Source organism: Ochlerotatus camptorhynchus, unplaced genomic scaffold (genome assembly GCF_037179485.1).
Source record: "Ochlerotatus camptorhynchus isolate MF236.1 unplaced genomic scaffold, CSIRO-AGI_Acam_v1.1 ptg000364l, whole genome shotgun sequence".
Lineage (NCBI taxonomy): Eukaryota > Metazoa > Arthropoda > Insecta > Diptera > Culicidae > Ochlerotatus > Ochlerotatus camptorhynchus.
In genome coordinates, this window is record NW_027040852.1 from 484570 (window position 1) to 500938 (window position 16369).

At 40.6% G+C, this 16369-nt stretch overlaps 2 protein-coding genes across 3 annotated transcripts in view; both read left to right on the forward strand.

The window, feature by feature from the left end:
* LOC135709777 (arginyl-tRNA--protein transferase 1-like) overlaps positions 1-16369 on the forward strand; it is a 413720-nt gene that overhangs the window by 230438 nt on the left and 166913 nt on the right. The window lies entirely within an intron of this gene.
* The window catches only part of mAChR-A (muscarinic Acetylcholine Receptor, A-type), a 387414-nt gene that overhangs the window by 80022 nt on the left and 291023 nt on the right, over positions 1-16369 (forward strand). For both annotated transcript variants that reach the window (XM_065232162.1, XM_065232163.1), the window contains exon 2: positions 1960-3322. The gene's annotated coding sequence lies outside the window, so the exon portion shown is untranslated. The remainder of the gene's footprint in view (positions 1-1959; positions 3323-16369) is intronic.

Genomic DNA, 16369 nt, shown 5'->3' on the forward strand with positions numbered 1-16369 from the left:
GCCTTTCAGTAATCATGTCAATTAATGATTTCTGTAAAAAATCTATTTTAGGAGCATTACTTCCTAAGTTAAAATTATCAAATTTCAGTTAGAATTAAGTTGGCTAGTATTATCATTTCTACCCGCTGCGAAAGCAGCATTTTTAGCTCCATTTACACGCTGAACATTGTTAGCAGTGAGTGGAGCAGATGTGAGTGGAGTATAGATGAAACATTTGAAGCAGGGGTGATATTTGTATCTACGGGCACGAAAGTAGAATTTGTTCCTCGCGAACCGTTGTTAACAACAAAGGAATTTGTACCTGTTCGGGAACGTGGAGCGTTTACTACCTGTCGCTTAGAACGAGATTTTAGGATCGCTTGCGAGTCTTACATTCCCAAAAATTGGATTTGTGGTTTTCACCACAATTTGAACATTTTAATTTCTTAGGATCTTCCTTCTCAGGACAGTCGTCCTTTGCGTGATAGGAACCACCACAAGTCATGCATTTAACTTGACCCCCTCCCTGGCACTTACGGCACTGGGTGAGGTTTTGGAAATTTCCTACAGTCTTCCTGAAGTGTTCCCACTTCACTTGGACATGGAGCATTAGGCTAGCTTTTTCTAAGGCCTTAAGGTTGTTTACTTCACTAGACTTGAAGTGAACTAAATAAAAATCATTAGAAATCCCGTTGCGCGAATCGCCAGGACGGGATTTCATTTTCATTTTGATTATTTGGATTGGTACAACTCCATGTAATTTTGCCAGTTTATCATCGATCTCATCCAGGGATTCACCACTGGGCAGTCCATTCATGACAATCTTGAACACACGTTCAGTTTTGGTGTCGTAAGTAATTGATGCTGCTTGTCAGTAAGATACTTGAGAAGACGTTTGAATCCGTTCAAGGTTTCAGCCAATACATGGCAATCACCCCGGCGGCCAATTTGCAGTGAAAATTTAAATTTCACGAAGTCCAAAAGTTCCGTGTCATGAGCATGGAAATCGGAAGTGATTATCACAGTAGGGGGACCTTTTCCTTCTTGGAATTAAGACGGGAAAGTTTACTTGAATTTTGCTTGAATGATGGATCAGTCTCATCATCCGTGAACATATCAAATTGATTGCTCAGATGAACTTCATGAGAAGGTGGATAAAGAGATTGCCCTTTTATGTTGCATGTAGGCGCCAAGGCGGCAGTAAAACGTTTCTCTAAATCGACTTACAAGTAGATTACTATAAGAATCCGAAGGATCGAAGAAGAATTTTCCAAATCGATATCCAGGCAGGATTACCTCGGGTAGCGTCCAAATAAGAATGGAAGAGTAGTGGAGTGGAATAAGAGTCAAACAAGGTAAAAAAAATGCAGGTAGTATTAAGCACTGCTGTAGTAAATTTGTTGTAACTTTAGGTAGCAGTAACACTTCCCTCAGCAAAAAGCAAATAGATTCGCATGGCAAGAAAGCAAGATGCGGACTTCATTTTTCCTGCTAAATTCCCATTCTGGACCACTGTGTACTATATCGATTGGTATCTGCTAATTGGGATGAGGATGCTTTAAAATAAAATAAATATGCTTTAATAACTCTCTAAGAAAACAATTTTACTGAATAATATGCAAGGAAGATTTTGAGATAACCCTTTCAAACCACTTTTGATCCTTGTTTGAGTGCCAACAAATCATATTTTCGTTCTTACGATCCGGAGAATGTATTCAGCGATTCCAAGCCTTATGGACAACTAGCTACAAATTGCATTGAAAAGTTGTATTTGTTTACGATTAACTCAAAACAACCCCATAAAAAGTTTTGATGAATAACAAGTATTTAACAATATAAAACTCCAAAATGCCAAGACTCGCTGCATTCTATGTATCGGGAACTGGAAATCTTCCCCACTGGCACTGAAATGCTCCACAGAACCAGAACTTCCAAACAGTCAATAAACTTTTATTTTCTTCTCCGCACTACTACTTGCAGGTCGGTCGTGCAGCATCCCAGTAAGAGCGAGCAGTAGGCACTGAAGTCACCCCCGAAGAACATAAACAGCATCCAGCGACGGCATCTTAAATGGCAAAATAGCAACCGGGCCAGAGGGTAAACAACATGGCGGCAGTAGTATTAAAATTGCACAGCAGCCCATAAAAGCGTGGGCTGAGCTAGTCACAGTCACAGCAGAACGATCGAAATCAAAAGAGGTTAAATACCGACAGAAGAGCGCATAAAAAAGTCACAATAAAATTTGAGTAAAACCCATAAATTTCGCTTTTGGATGGTGGTGGTTGAAGAGACCAAACAAAAATAGTAGGTTATGTAGGCTAGAGCTTATATCTGAAAAAGAAAAAAAAAAACTTGAATTCGGCTTATCGATTGCGAGCATCATCCATTCGAGGAATGATAAATTAAAAATATCTCCGCATATGGAGAGGAAGTGAACTGAAAACTCGTACATATATGCGGTGCGTTACTGTTAATCGTGGATCGGTTTACTTTTGCTTCGCATGCAACGGGTGGTTTTAAATGGATATTTTTTCGGAGGAAAATAAAAAAAAAAGAGATGCTTTAATCCCACTCGGAATGAACGTGGTGGCATAAATTCAACTTCGATTCAATTTTAATGAGTGAGTGAGGAGAGGAAAATTGAATTCCGAAGAGTGGATTCGATGAATGGGAAAGCGCTTGTGTCGGCAGAAAATTGAAAATTGAAAACTGACATCGCTCGGGGGGATTTTGGCACCGGCATAGAAGCCGATGTAGGATTGTGAGAAAGATATATAAAATACAGATAGTGTATCGGAATTATATTGGGCGAAAAAGGGGTGTAGTTATGCAACGGATGTGACTTGCATGGAGAATACGAATACGAACGGCCTACGACGAGTGAGAGAGAGAGAGAGATAGAGAGATAGAGAGGAAGTAAAACGGTTCCGGTGGGTGGGTGGTTCGAGAATTAGGGAACATACATAATTTATCGCCGTGAGAGCTGATGGACAGTGACGAACGTGAATGGTGGATGAATCCTGCCGGAAACCGGTGATAGTTGAGTGTGCATTGGGACGTCGATAAAAAACGAGAACGACAGCTGAAAATGACCAAAGCAATTTTCGCTCCAACAGCCGGAAGTGAAGTGACATCCACCGTGTGAAGGCGTGGGTGTGTCAGAGTGTGTGACGCTCGTGGACACACTATAGAAGTTCGCTCTCTACAGGATCGCCATTTTGGGCTAGTGCCATCCGGAACGAAATCGGAACGATTCATTGACAGTGTGGCATGATGGGTAGAGTACAGCCGAAATGGATCCAGAACCACAACGAACAGTCACGTACGATTGTTATATGATAAGGTAAGTTATGCAACACGCCGAGCGTTGTTTTATTTTCCGGATGATTGTGTTTGCGTTTGCGATCCGAACAGCGGTGTGGATTTATCGTTGGGTTGATTGAATTTATCCCGCAGAGTTCATTGAACTAAGGGGATATTGGATGATTGAAATCGCATTTGGGGAACACAACAAAATGTTCAACGTTGAGGCTTTAGTACTGATGGCCAAAAGATGAAAATGTTAAGATTATCTATAAGATATTTTAAAACCGACTTTTCATCATCATAGACAGTCCCAGGTAGTAATCCTAATGGCTGTGATTCGTGTACATTCAAGATTTGCTGATTATGACGCATTCAAAGCTGTTTATGGACGATTTGGATGCTGGTAAACCGTAGATTTTCATGCCAATCTACTCTTTATGGCTGGTTGGACCTGGGCTGGTCTCTGCAAGACTACTGCATTTTAGCGAAAACATCATATCAAGAAGACTGGCAACTTTGCCAGAATCCATGCGACAGATACAATAGCGCTGCGCTTGAGTGAAGGTGGAAACAACGCATAGAAAAATGAGAAAATACACACGCCAACCAAAAATCTATTACAATGAATGTTAGTTCCGTTTCCTATCATCCTCTGTTTATGAACATCGCAAAGAATGTTAGAAATTGACCTTGCAGGCGATGTAATGGTTTTTTGTATTTTTTATTTCGAGTTCTATCTACGCTTTCGACTATACCAGTAAGCTTTTTATTTATAACATTGTAGAACGACGCACACACTTGCCTCGAATCTCTCCAGCAGAAAAAGCAAACGAAGTCGAGTATGAGAGAGAGTGAGCGCTTGGTGTTTGCTTTTAGGCTTCCCATATTCAGGAGCATGGAGAGAGCAGTGGAGAAAGCACAGGTCTGATAATCGCAACGTTTGTGGTTCGAGTCCAGTCGGCAACGTGTTTCCTATTTTTTGCGACATAATTAATTTCACTCACTAATACACTCTACATTTTTCAGTCTCTAATTTTCTGGCATTGGACCGCAGCTAGGTATATCCAGGCATGGAAAATCATTTGCATTCATTTCATACATTCATTTACATTCATTTGCTTCTAACTTTTTTCATCAACAGCATTCCGCAAAATGATGTCTAGAGCTTTTGAAGGTTTTGTTATTAACTACAAGTTTTGCCTGCAACTCAAATCTGTATCTCTTATGCATAACGAACTAGAGCGGGCAGAACTTGTTACTGTTTTTCAGTGAATGTAAAATACTGTTCGCTCTGCTTCGTCATGCATAAGAGATATGGATTTGACTTGTTGACAAAAGTTGTAGTTAATAACAAAACCTACAAAAGCTCTATAGATTGCGAAATGCTGTTGAAGAAAAAAGTTAGAGGCAAATGAATGCAAATGAATGCACGAAATGAATGCAAATGATTTTCCATGCCTGGGTATATCACATCCTCGGTTCATGCGGTCTCCACTAACATCCTCTGATGATGAATCCCACATAATTGTAAGCGAATCTTACATCCCACGGTTGGGTGCACAAACCTTTCTTCTAAGGATGTATTCTTTGCTATCAAATTCGTTCGAAGCATCTACCTTTGAGCGGCAGATGACGCGATTGTACCTGTATCATAGCGTTCGTATGAGAAAATGGGAGAGTTGCCAGTCTTCTTGATTTGTTGTCTTAGATTTTGGTTAAGACGTTAGCCAATCTAAAGCCCAAAGTGTTATGAAGCAACTGTTGTGTTTATCGTATAGCATGCTATGTTTTGATTCTATCTAGAAAAAGTCTTCAATGAGACCAACGGAAATGTCTTCACATGTCTTTAACGCTTCTTTAAAATTTGCGCACAAGGAAGGGTGTTTAACATTCCAAATTTATAAAACTGACTCTTGATTTGCTTTCCCTGGACCCTACTTTTCGACTCAGCAACTCATAGATTGGGGACCAACGACTTTACTTCCCGAAGGTAGGCGTGTTCAGAGATTTGATGCCTCAGAAAATACCGGCGGTGCCGACTGGGATTGTACCCAGGCCCTTTGGGGTGAGAATAAATCGCGCTTACCACTACACCACGGGCGCCGCTGGACGAGGGGGAAGACTCTATCTACGATGCGGAAACGATTTTGTTTTATTGTGGTTAGCTGCGCGCACACTGAGTAGATAGAAAGAAGATTTACGACGATTCTGATGATTTCCTGTAAAAAGATGATGCGCGATGCAAGTAGATACGAGAAATGCAAGAAGATTTTTAGTAGATTGGTTGGCTAGTGTGAGATTTTTCGAGCATCTGTGATTGAGATTTGGATGTGACGCTCCCCTCGCCGCTGGAGGTAAAGTTATAGAGAAAAATAATGTCGTTCGGGGAAAAGTAAACAAAGAATGTTTTGTAATTTATTTTAAGTGAAAATTTACATATTCTCGGCAACCTAAGCAGCGGCCATCTTTCTATAGTCTTTTTCTCTAAGGAACGCACACATATGCAGCATTGGTTTGTTTACAATATTTTGCTGCCAGTTGTTCTAACAAATTCAGTCGTAAGAATTGTATGAAACTGTTTTGAAACGCTTTTACAAAGCTCCAATCTTCTCGAGTGAGAGCGACTATTGTGGGCAACCTTTCTATTTGAGTTGCGTCTTAAACAGCTGTGCTTTCATCGGTAACTCGAAATCAGGAGCATTTTGTAGTGCGTGTGTTTCATTTCAAGAAAACCCGGCTAGATTGCTTTTCTCAATAGTAAAAATATAATCAAATTAAAACTGAAAGCCTAAATAATAGTTTGAATGCATTCAGCGAAGTGTTTTCTTAAGAAAATCCAGTGAAATTAGCGTTTCAATTTGGGTTTCCGAAAAAAGTCTGTCATGCCGAAGCCGTCATTTTCCCTATCACAAAATGTCCTCGCCCATTTAAAAAAAAATCTTACATAAAGTGCAAATTTTTGGAATGTTTAAAACCACCAACACTTGAAAACTGACAAAAATCGTAGACCAATAACTTTTGGTAATAATTTTGATAGTAAGCTTTCTTAGGTAATTTTTCACAGAGAATGATTTGAAATGGTTTTGGTTTTGAGTATAAATTACATGAAAAAGTGTTTTAACAAAAAGTTCAAAAATGTTATCAAAAGTTCCTGTTTAACGATTTTTGACAATTTTTTTTTAGATATACCAAAAGTGTTAATTTTGCACGAACTTTTTTTTTGATAGAAAATATATTAAAAATTGATCAACATTTTGAGATCCTTCATATATTTTTTTTTTAATTTTACTTGAATTAACTAAAAACATGTTTTTGTATATTTTTCCCCGAAAAAAACAAACATTACTACTTTGCCTCAGAAGTCATTTCAAGCAGAAGTGCTACTTCCGGGCTACAATTTTTTGAAAAATTTCAAGAATGCCATTTAGAAATTTTCACACGACATAAAATGGTCGAATTTTGGCAAAAATGTGAATCATTGTCCATAGCAAACCATTTTGCAAATCGGAGAAGGTCGAGTTTTCTCGATTCGTAATTTGGCGTGGAACTGCTCAGCTTTAGAAAAATCTTAGTTGTTAAATGGACTTCGTAGAACTTTGTAGGAGTTCACGGAGGTAAATGATCTTCTTAAATGCTATTTTTTGAGTTAAACTCAATATAAAGGGTGATACGGTCAAAATTTGGTCAAGGGAAAACGCGTGTAAATCGGTGAAATCGTTTATTTAAAAAATCAAATTAAATTTCTTTTTCAAGTTCAATTAGTATAAAATTCAGGAAAAATATTCAGTTAGGCTTCCGCTTTTCCAAATTCCTAATTGCCGGGCCTTACGCTTGACCCCTGCCATCAGATTTTGTACAGCCACCTTGTCTACCTTCTTCGCCGCAGAAAGCCAGTTTGCCTTGAACTGCTGCTCGCCCTTAGCAGTTTTTTGGTCTTCTTTAGGTTCCGCTTGACAATAGCCCAGTATTTCTCAATTGGGCGGAGCTCTGGCGTGTTGGGAGGGTTCTTGTCCTTGGGAACCACCTGCACGTTGTTGGCGGCGTACCACTCCATGGCCTTTTTACCGTAATGGCAAGATGCCAAATCCGGCCAAAACAGTACGGAACAACCGTGTTTCTTCAGGAAAGGCAGCAGACGTTTATTCAAACACTCTTTCACGTAAATTTCTTGGTTGACAGTCCCGGAAGCTATGAAAATGCTGCTTTTCAAGCCACAGGTACAGATGGCTTGCCAAACCAGATATTTCTTTGCGAACTTTGACAGTTTCATGTGCTTGAAAACATCTGCTACCTTTCCCCTTCCTTTTGCCGTATAAAACTCCTGTCCCGGAAGCTGCTTGTAGTCGACTTTGACGTAGGTTTCGTCGTCCATTACCACGCAGTCAAACTTCGTCAGCATCGTCGTGTACAGTCTCCGGGATCGCGCTTTGGCCGTCGTATTTTGTTTATCATCGCGATTTGGAGTCACTACCTTCTTGTAAGTCGATAGTCCGGCTCGTTTTTTGGCTCGATGCACGGTTGTAGACGATACACCCAGCTTATTTGCGGCATCTCGGAGAGAGAGGTTAGGGTTTCGCTTGAAACTACCGGCAACTCTCTTTGTCGTCTCAGCGGCTTCCGGTTTTCGATTTCCCCCCGATCCAGACTTCCTGGCTGTCGACAAACGTTCCCCAAACACTTTAATTACATTTGTAACGGTTGATTTGGCAATTTTTAGCGATTTTGCCAACTTTGCGTGCGAGTAGCTCGGATTTTCGCGATGCGCGAGCAAAATTTTGATACGCTGCTCTTCTTGCTTGGACGGCATTTTGACAACAGAAGAGTGAATTCCAAAATCAAAATAGGAGCAACATTCTACACACACACACCTTCAAAATGAGGGGTGTTCAGGTTTTTTAAATGCAAAATTGAAAGAAATACGTCAAGTTGATATTGACCAAATTTTGACCGTATCACCCTTTATTGGAAAGAATTTCGAGGAGCATCTAAGTTCATGAAACTGAGAATAAGTTCGGGGTATTTTTATAATTGCAGGAGCCATCATGAAAGTTCAGGAAAATTCGTAGAAGTTTTGAGAACTTCGATGAAATTCACGAACTTTCGTTACAATATCATTAAAGCCCTCTGGATATTCAGACTTCAGGTTTATTAAATATTATTCTGAAGATCTGCGACGATGACAGTTTAATCAGAAAGTAAACATGGTTAAAAGATCTTCATCTATTCGAAATCTAAATAACGTCAAAGATATTCTGTGGATACTGTTGCGACAGCTAAATGCAAACCAAGGTGGCACCGCTCAAACCGATGTGCATTCCAAGGTTGGAGCTGCAAGGATGCGTTCTTGGTACGGGTCTATTAAAATTCGTACAGGAAAATCACCCGATCGTATTTACGAACAGGTTCCTCTCGACAGACTCTACCACAGCGCGATCATGGATCCGGTCCGACTCGCGACGCTACAAGCCCTTCGTAGCTCATCGAGTCGCAAGCAAATGGAGATGGGTTCCGTCCAAGTTTAATCCAGCAGATGAGGCAATCAAGTGGGGTCGAGGACCTTACTTCAACCAAGATAGCCAGTGGTTCAACGCACCAGAAATCCTGTGACTTCCTGAAGAAGCATGGCCTACGGCGGTCGAACCAACAGATTCCACTTCCGAAGATATCAGGCCATCAGTGTTATGTCACTTCGCTGTTGAACCGGTACTCGAATTCGAGTGATTCTCGGTGTGGAAAAGGATGCTGCACAGCGTATGCAGTCAAACGTTTCATCTACAACATGATCAAAGCAAAACAGATGCCCGTCGATCGGAAGAGCAAGCTGTTTACGTTAAATCCGGTGCTTGATGACACTGGTTTACTGCGACAACGAAGTCGTATGGTAGATGCTAAGGATGTGACTTACGATGCCCGGTTCCCGATAATCCTGCCTTCAAAGCATCGAGTAGTGAACCTCCTGATTGAAGATGATTACCATCGCCATTACCGACATGCGAATAACGAAACCGTCGTTAACGAACTTCGTCAGTTCTACACCATCACAAACTTACGTCAGCTCGTGAAGAAGGTAGCGTATACCTGCCAGCTATGCAAGATCCGCAAGGCCCTTCCTCGTATTCCACCGATGATGGCTGCACTTCCTCCAACCCGCATATTCGTCCGTTTAGCTACGTAGGTGTGGATTACTTTGGTCCGCTTCTGGTGGATCGCCCTCTTTACTTGCCTCACAGTACGAGCCTCGAGGTTGCCTACAGTTTTTCAACGGCCTCCTGCATCTCCTGTGTACGACGGTTCATCGGTCGTCGAGGGTCTCCGATCGAAATCTTCAGCGACAACGGAACGAACTTTCAAGGAGCGGAACGTATACTACGAGAGCAGATCCACAAAGAGCTGTACGAGACGTTCACCAGCACGATGACGAAGTGGAGTTTCATTCCTCCTGGGGCTCCACATATGGGGGGTGCTTGGGAAAGGTTGGTACAGTCTGTTAAGTCGGCTATGAGGGATGCGTGCTCAGAGGGATAGTTGAGCGATGAGAAGTTGCTAACGCTGGTTGTAGAGGCAGAGAGCATTGTGAACTCGAGACCTCTGACATACCTACCGTTGGACTCTGAAGAGTGCAAAGTCCTTGACACCAAATCACTTCCTTCTGGGAACCTCTAGTGGAGTGAAGCAGGCTGGCGTCGATGTTGGTGAGTCCCAAAGGAACCTTCGCGAAACCTGGGGGGGGGAATTCAACAACAGCTGGACAAGTTTTGGCAACGTTTCCTGGTGGAGTATCTACCTGTCATCAGAGGGCAACCGAAGTGGTTCAACGAGACCAAACCGTTGCAAGTTGGAGACCTTGTGCTGGTTGTGGACAGCGGAAGGCGAAACGAGTGGGTCCGAGGTAAAGTAGGCTAGATATTCCAAGGGGCTGACGGTAAGGTTCGAACAAGCTGCCGTGCACACTCGACAAGAAACCTTCAGTAGACCGACATCTGGGCTTGCCGTACTCGACGTACATGGGCGAAGTGCTGTCCCGTCGAGTTGGTAACCCTATACCAATCGGTGCCACTGCTTGACTGATAAGCCGTCGCTATTGATAAGATGTCATGGGTGGGATGGCGTAAATCAAAATAACTGAACAATAGATGAATAAAAAACTTATCGATCGACACATGAGGTGGACGTTTACATTGAAAGTTTATTCAATTCGTTATTCTGGAGTGCTATTGTATTAATCTACTGATTAATGTTTAAAATCTCCTTATCTAACTTCAATCTAATGAAGGTAAGAAAGGCTACTGAATTAAAACTAGAACTAGATTATAAACGTAATACATATCATACAAACTACGTAGGACCTAAACCTAACCTGAAGTTGGACAGTGAAAATGAAAGGCCGATAGAATTGTAAGGGCTACTGAAATGTAAGTGATTATCCTAATGCTAAAATTAATCATAAACTATACTAAACCTACTGTTGCAGTATTAAGTTTGAAAAAATCTAGCTACAGAAGTGAATCAGACATTCTCTAATAATTTTTCAAAAGATCTTCAGCTGCTTAAGATTTCAATGCAGCCATTCTCTAGCAAAACGATATAGTTGTTCTCAGAATTTCGTCAAAATTTGTAGTTTTAACCATTTCAAGATGGATGGCTCCATATATGCCCTCCTCATATGGTTGGCTGAATAAAATCACAAGTCATAGTTAGGCCCTAGTAATAATTTCAGATGTTAACTTTACAGTAAAAATACGAAAGGACAAGTTTATAGCTAAAATTTATGGCCTAGATATCCAAAACATTATGAAGATTCTATGTTTGAGAACATGGGCTTGACCTGGAGAGGGATGATATCCTTAGCACTTGGCATGTTCATTTAACTTGAATTCATAATTCAGTATGAGTTTTCTTGACCGCAATAAATTTTCTTGGAGTTCAGAATATTTGATATACTGGATCAACCAGATGATGTCCTCAGCATCGATATATGTCCAATTAGATTCATACAGCCATATATGCGCATAATTTACGAATAATTTTCAATCAATTAAAATAGTTGTGATGACGACTCCAAGGAAATTCCGAGAGTATTGAATTCTTTGAAAATTTGAACGATAATTTCAAGTTAATTCTAATGAGAGTTACGAGAAAATTCAGCGATAAATATCAAGGGGATTGAATTCCATAGCAATTCTGAGAGGACTTTTATGAGAATTCCGAAAATAACTCCATAGGCATATGGGGAAGAATTTATAGATAATTCTAAGTGAATTTAGAGGTGAGCTCCAGGATAATTATGAGCAGCATTGCATGAGGAATTTGAAGGAAGATTCAGGCTGATTTTAAATATAATTATGAAATAAAGCTTCTGTGAATTCTTTCGCAGTGAATCGAAAGTTTTTGAGAGCTCGGAAATTTCATAATGATTTATGTTCAAGGGACTCTCAGAGAGGATCTCTAATTTATTTTAGATAAACTCTGAACAGAATTCTGTGAGTGGAGATTGTGATTCTAAAAGAAATTTAAGAACATTTCATTTTACGGTAGTTAAAACATTTGACGACTTCGAAAGCAGAAACAATAGGTGGTGGGTGTTTTATAAAAATCAAAATTTCCGCGTTACGTAATTTTTGAACGGAACCCAAGTGGAAAATAATATTATAGTCTCTTTGAAAATCGGTCAATGCTACCAATTTATTACAAGAATTTAACTCTTTCTGTACAAATTTGTGGGCCTGAGAATGACCGATTGTTCGATCTGAGTCAAAGGGTTCCACCTCCTACGGTTCGAGATACTGCTGCTGCTAGTTAGTTGCTCAGGCGATCTGTTCACATCTGCTCGATATCATCCGATCGACTCTCCACAAAGAGCGAGATACAGATATATATATATATATAGAAAATCGCCAGTCGGATTCGGATGATATCGGGTAGGTGCAGATTGAGCTTAATGCAAAAACAGCTCGTTGACGAGGTGACTCTCCTTCCACCCACCGCTGGTTGTCATCCACTCATACACCGTCCACTGCGAGGAAGTTTTTCTGACCGACGGCAGAGGGAGGGACAAATTTCACATTTTACCGCTGGTAATGATGTTGCTACTGCTTGCCGCTAGTATCTTGAGCGATCGGCTCACCGGCGAAAATGAGCGGTGGCACGACAGCAGTGCTCTATTATAGCTTTACAGGTTCCAGCAAAACGATGCGCAACCAAATGGTACTCGATTATGATAATTGTGGGCAAGGCAAAACTTTTATTTCATGAAAACAGTAATACAATTATCGCATTTTATTTGTACATTTTCCAAAGCTTTTTAAATGAAAAATTGGAATAGTATTTATTTCAACACATTACATAAATACAGTTATTTCCTATCGATTGATGTATTTAGATTTTGGTTTTATCTATAAATGACAAAGTTATAAGCGTTCAAAACATAACACATTTTTGTGACGGTCGCAATTTTAGATTTTTGATTAACCCACTGTACCTTCGCGTAAAACGTAGTCTACGTTAAAATTCAAGAGGGAGATATACGTACTGCTCTAAAATGTATTTGCCTCACCCCGGACATGTTACGGTTGCGACTTTAGAAGCGACTAGCATCTCCGGCATGAACTAAAAAAAAAAAAAATAAATAAAAAAAGGCCACCAAGGTAATATTGAGTGGCCGAGGCCATTAGCCACATCTCTGAAATGTTCGGACAGCTCCAGATAACTGATCAAAATATAACGCAGGATCCAAATCGCATCATTCCATGAAAATTCATGAACAATATTAATGGTGGTTATATTAAATGTCAGGGGAAAAAATTGCCATAATTGTACATTTTAGGGATGCCTCCGGGGAAGCAAACCCAAATACGTCATGCACGGCGGCACGGCAAACTGTATTATTTTGAATGTAGAGTTAGGTATTTTTGTCGGAATTCAAATTGGTACGAAGGGTCAGCATAACGGTCTATTCTAGGCTAACCAGCATTCCTCATCAGAGGCAAATAGTATCCAAAATCTTTTCGCTTACTTAACCCTAACGACTCCCTGAGCTCCAAATACTAATCCAGCACAATTTGCAGTCCCTCCCGAAGGTACTCCTCATCCGCATATAGCCGCACATAGCAAAGTGCTACCCTTGAACGGACTATTATTAACAACGAAAACTCCCCAAACGGACATCGTATTTCATAATTAAACTTGGACCATATTATAATTCATTATTCATCTGGATATGCACACGGCCCTCCTCCTTCTCGTTCTCCGCCGTTTTGTATTTGTTCAGCACCGAGCGGACAAAACACAAAGCACCAAAGCGCACACAAATTGTTCGTGCACAGATTAATCTCCCATCAGCCCTGTGTAGCTCTGACACATGGCGGTTGCGGGTAGAACGGCACGGCCCGGCACATTCATTGCATACTCACAATCTTCCGTCCATGTTGCATATACACATACACTAGTACACGCGGGGGGCACTCGGAAAACTTATCTAATTACTTTCCCTCCCAAGCAGGTAGCTGGGCCGTGCACGTAGATGAGCAGACGTGCATATGTAAGAAAATTCGTACGCTACACCCAACCAGGAAATGTAAGATTCTTTTACAGATTTTGCAAGGTTTCCCCAAATGCATTGAATCTAGAAAGTAATCTCGTGAAGGTTTTATACGAAAATATGCATTCTGGAAAAACTTGCTTGTACGCTGCAGTTCATTGCAAGAACTGCCATTACATTTGATGTTCGAAACATATGGAGGGTATGTAATAAATTCAACCTTACATTGGATGTAAGATTCGTTTTGCGTGTACCAACCCTTTTGTTGGTACTTGTTGGTTGGTGGTTGTTGGTTCCAAGTCGGTGGTTTGCAAAGCTTTATGGTTCTTCTAGTTCACCGTCGGATGCTGGAGAGGTAAAACTTTGAAGGTTGAGCAAAATTTCGTATTTTTGGGGGGGATCGTCGTATGTTTCATATGGTGCAGAGAATGCGGTGCCTGGCTGCTACACAAGATGATGTGGAGTCGAGCAAAACTTGACAAGTTTGAAATACTATACCAACAAGGTTTTCAATCTGCGGAAAACAGACGGGCGCTTTGATTTAAAATGAAAACCAAATTGTTCCATCTTTCCAGTCAAGGTAAAATAATCAAATGAATTCAAAATCCGACAGTGAGTTGATGGAGCTGTATTAAAATATTCACCCAAAACAAATTTAAAATTCATCTCAACCAGTGCTGCTGTTCGAGAAGAAGGGTATTTTCCAGAAACTTGCGGAACGATAAATATACCAGTACCATCCAGCAGCAGTAGTTAAAACTCAATTAATTATTTACAAACTTCTGGCGGGCTATGCTTTTGGACTGACGACGTGACACTCCTTTTGACAGGCTGCATCGAAGTCGAAACGACGACAAAGTAGGCAAGCCATCATGGCAGCCATAGCTGGTGTCGTTGCTGGGGTGATAAAGTAAATTTGCTCAAAAGCATTCTTCAAACAGCGTGGCAACCGCGATTTTCCGATTTGGGTCTGGTTTTTGAAAAGAGTGTGACTTTTTCAAAGCGTTAGTTACTGCTTAAATGCTGGCAGGGATTGTGATGAAAATGTCCCCGGAGAAAATAGGGAAATGTTTTGCAGCAACAAAAGGAGACTCCCTTTGTGAATTGTAGTTTGCTCAGCGGTGAAGGAAAGTTGTAACAGTCGAATGATGGACGGTGGTTGCAAGGCAGCTGTAACTAGAACATACTCTTGGCTAATTAAAAATATATCACTTTGTAACCCTATGGGCTTTTCTCTGTGTGAGCAGGGACTCAGCAGAGAAACTTTTTGTCGGGCACTGCAAGCATTATGGGTAAATGCAGAGTCCTTTCATCTCGAAGGATGGTTTTGATCTGCATTTTTTCTGGGATACTTTCGTCTACTGTTCTGGGATAGGTTGATGTACGTTGGTGAAGCCAGAAGCATTCTGTTTCCCTCTCGTTGTGTTTAACCTGTCATAGACCAGAAATAGTTTACAACTTTTTACTTTCCTCATATCGCAGATCTTCTTTTATTTTAGCTACTACGTCTCAACGGGAGCTTTGCACATGTTCTTAAGTAAGTGATCTTTGTGCCAAATTTTCAACAATTTAGCTGTTTGGTAGGCATTTCTAATCTTATCTAACACCAACACAGCCAGTTCTTGAAAGCATCCTGGAAAATGATATATATATACCTACATCATTTTTCTTGTCTATTTGATATATGTTTCACATCGAAGATGCGTCACACATATCAAAACGGCCAGGCCTACTGTGCAGCATTTAAGGGGCAAGATGATTCAGAAAACATCGGGCCTGTTTAAATCTAAGATGCTTCAGAATCCAATAAATGGATGAAACGTGGACATCTCGTACCGTACGTTCCGATTTTGGTAATTGTATGATTGGTTGGTCGTTGGAAGCATCAAAGCTAGAAAGGTTAAGTGATGCTCCATTTTCTTCTGACGGTTGGGGCATGAGCACTAACTCTTGTCCTAGCCTTTTATGACTTATGGCTATAGCGTCATTATTCGCTTTCTGAAAAGAGAAGAGGGAAAGCAAAAGGAGAAGGACAAAGGGAAAAGGATTATGTGAAATCCATGAATATAAACAAAATTTTTGATTTGAAATATACAATATAGAAATGCATAACGGCGCGGTGGTCACTACCCGAGTCTTGTCTCTATTATCAAGTCATAAAAAGTAACAAGAATTAAAATGTGATCCTTTGATTACTGTAAATCCTGATTTTCTAGTTTTAAGTTGTCACGACTAGGGTTTGGTGGTAGATCTTAAACCAGTAACGCACCACCAAAAGGAGATCTCCCAACGTTACTGGTTTGAAAAGACAAAAATTTACAGAAAGGAACGAACTCACCAAGTTTAGCCAATTGAACCTGAAGGCTGCCTGACATGTGTTGATGTAGAATTTCAAATTGTTCACGAAGCTTGACGAAGATCAACGTGAACTAGTCCGGTTTATGATAGTTGCGCGGAATATCTTCCTTCGATTTGAGATAAACAAATGTTCGGATGTATGTAGTCGATTTTTGATGCGCATTGACAAGCTTTTTCGTGGTCAATAGT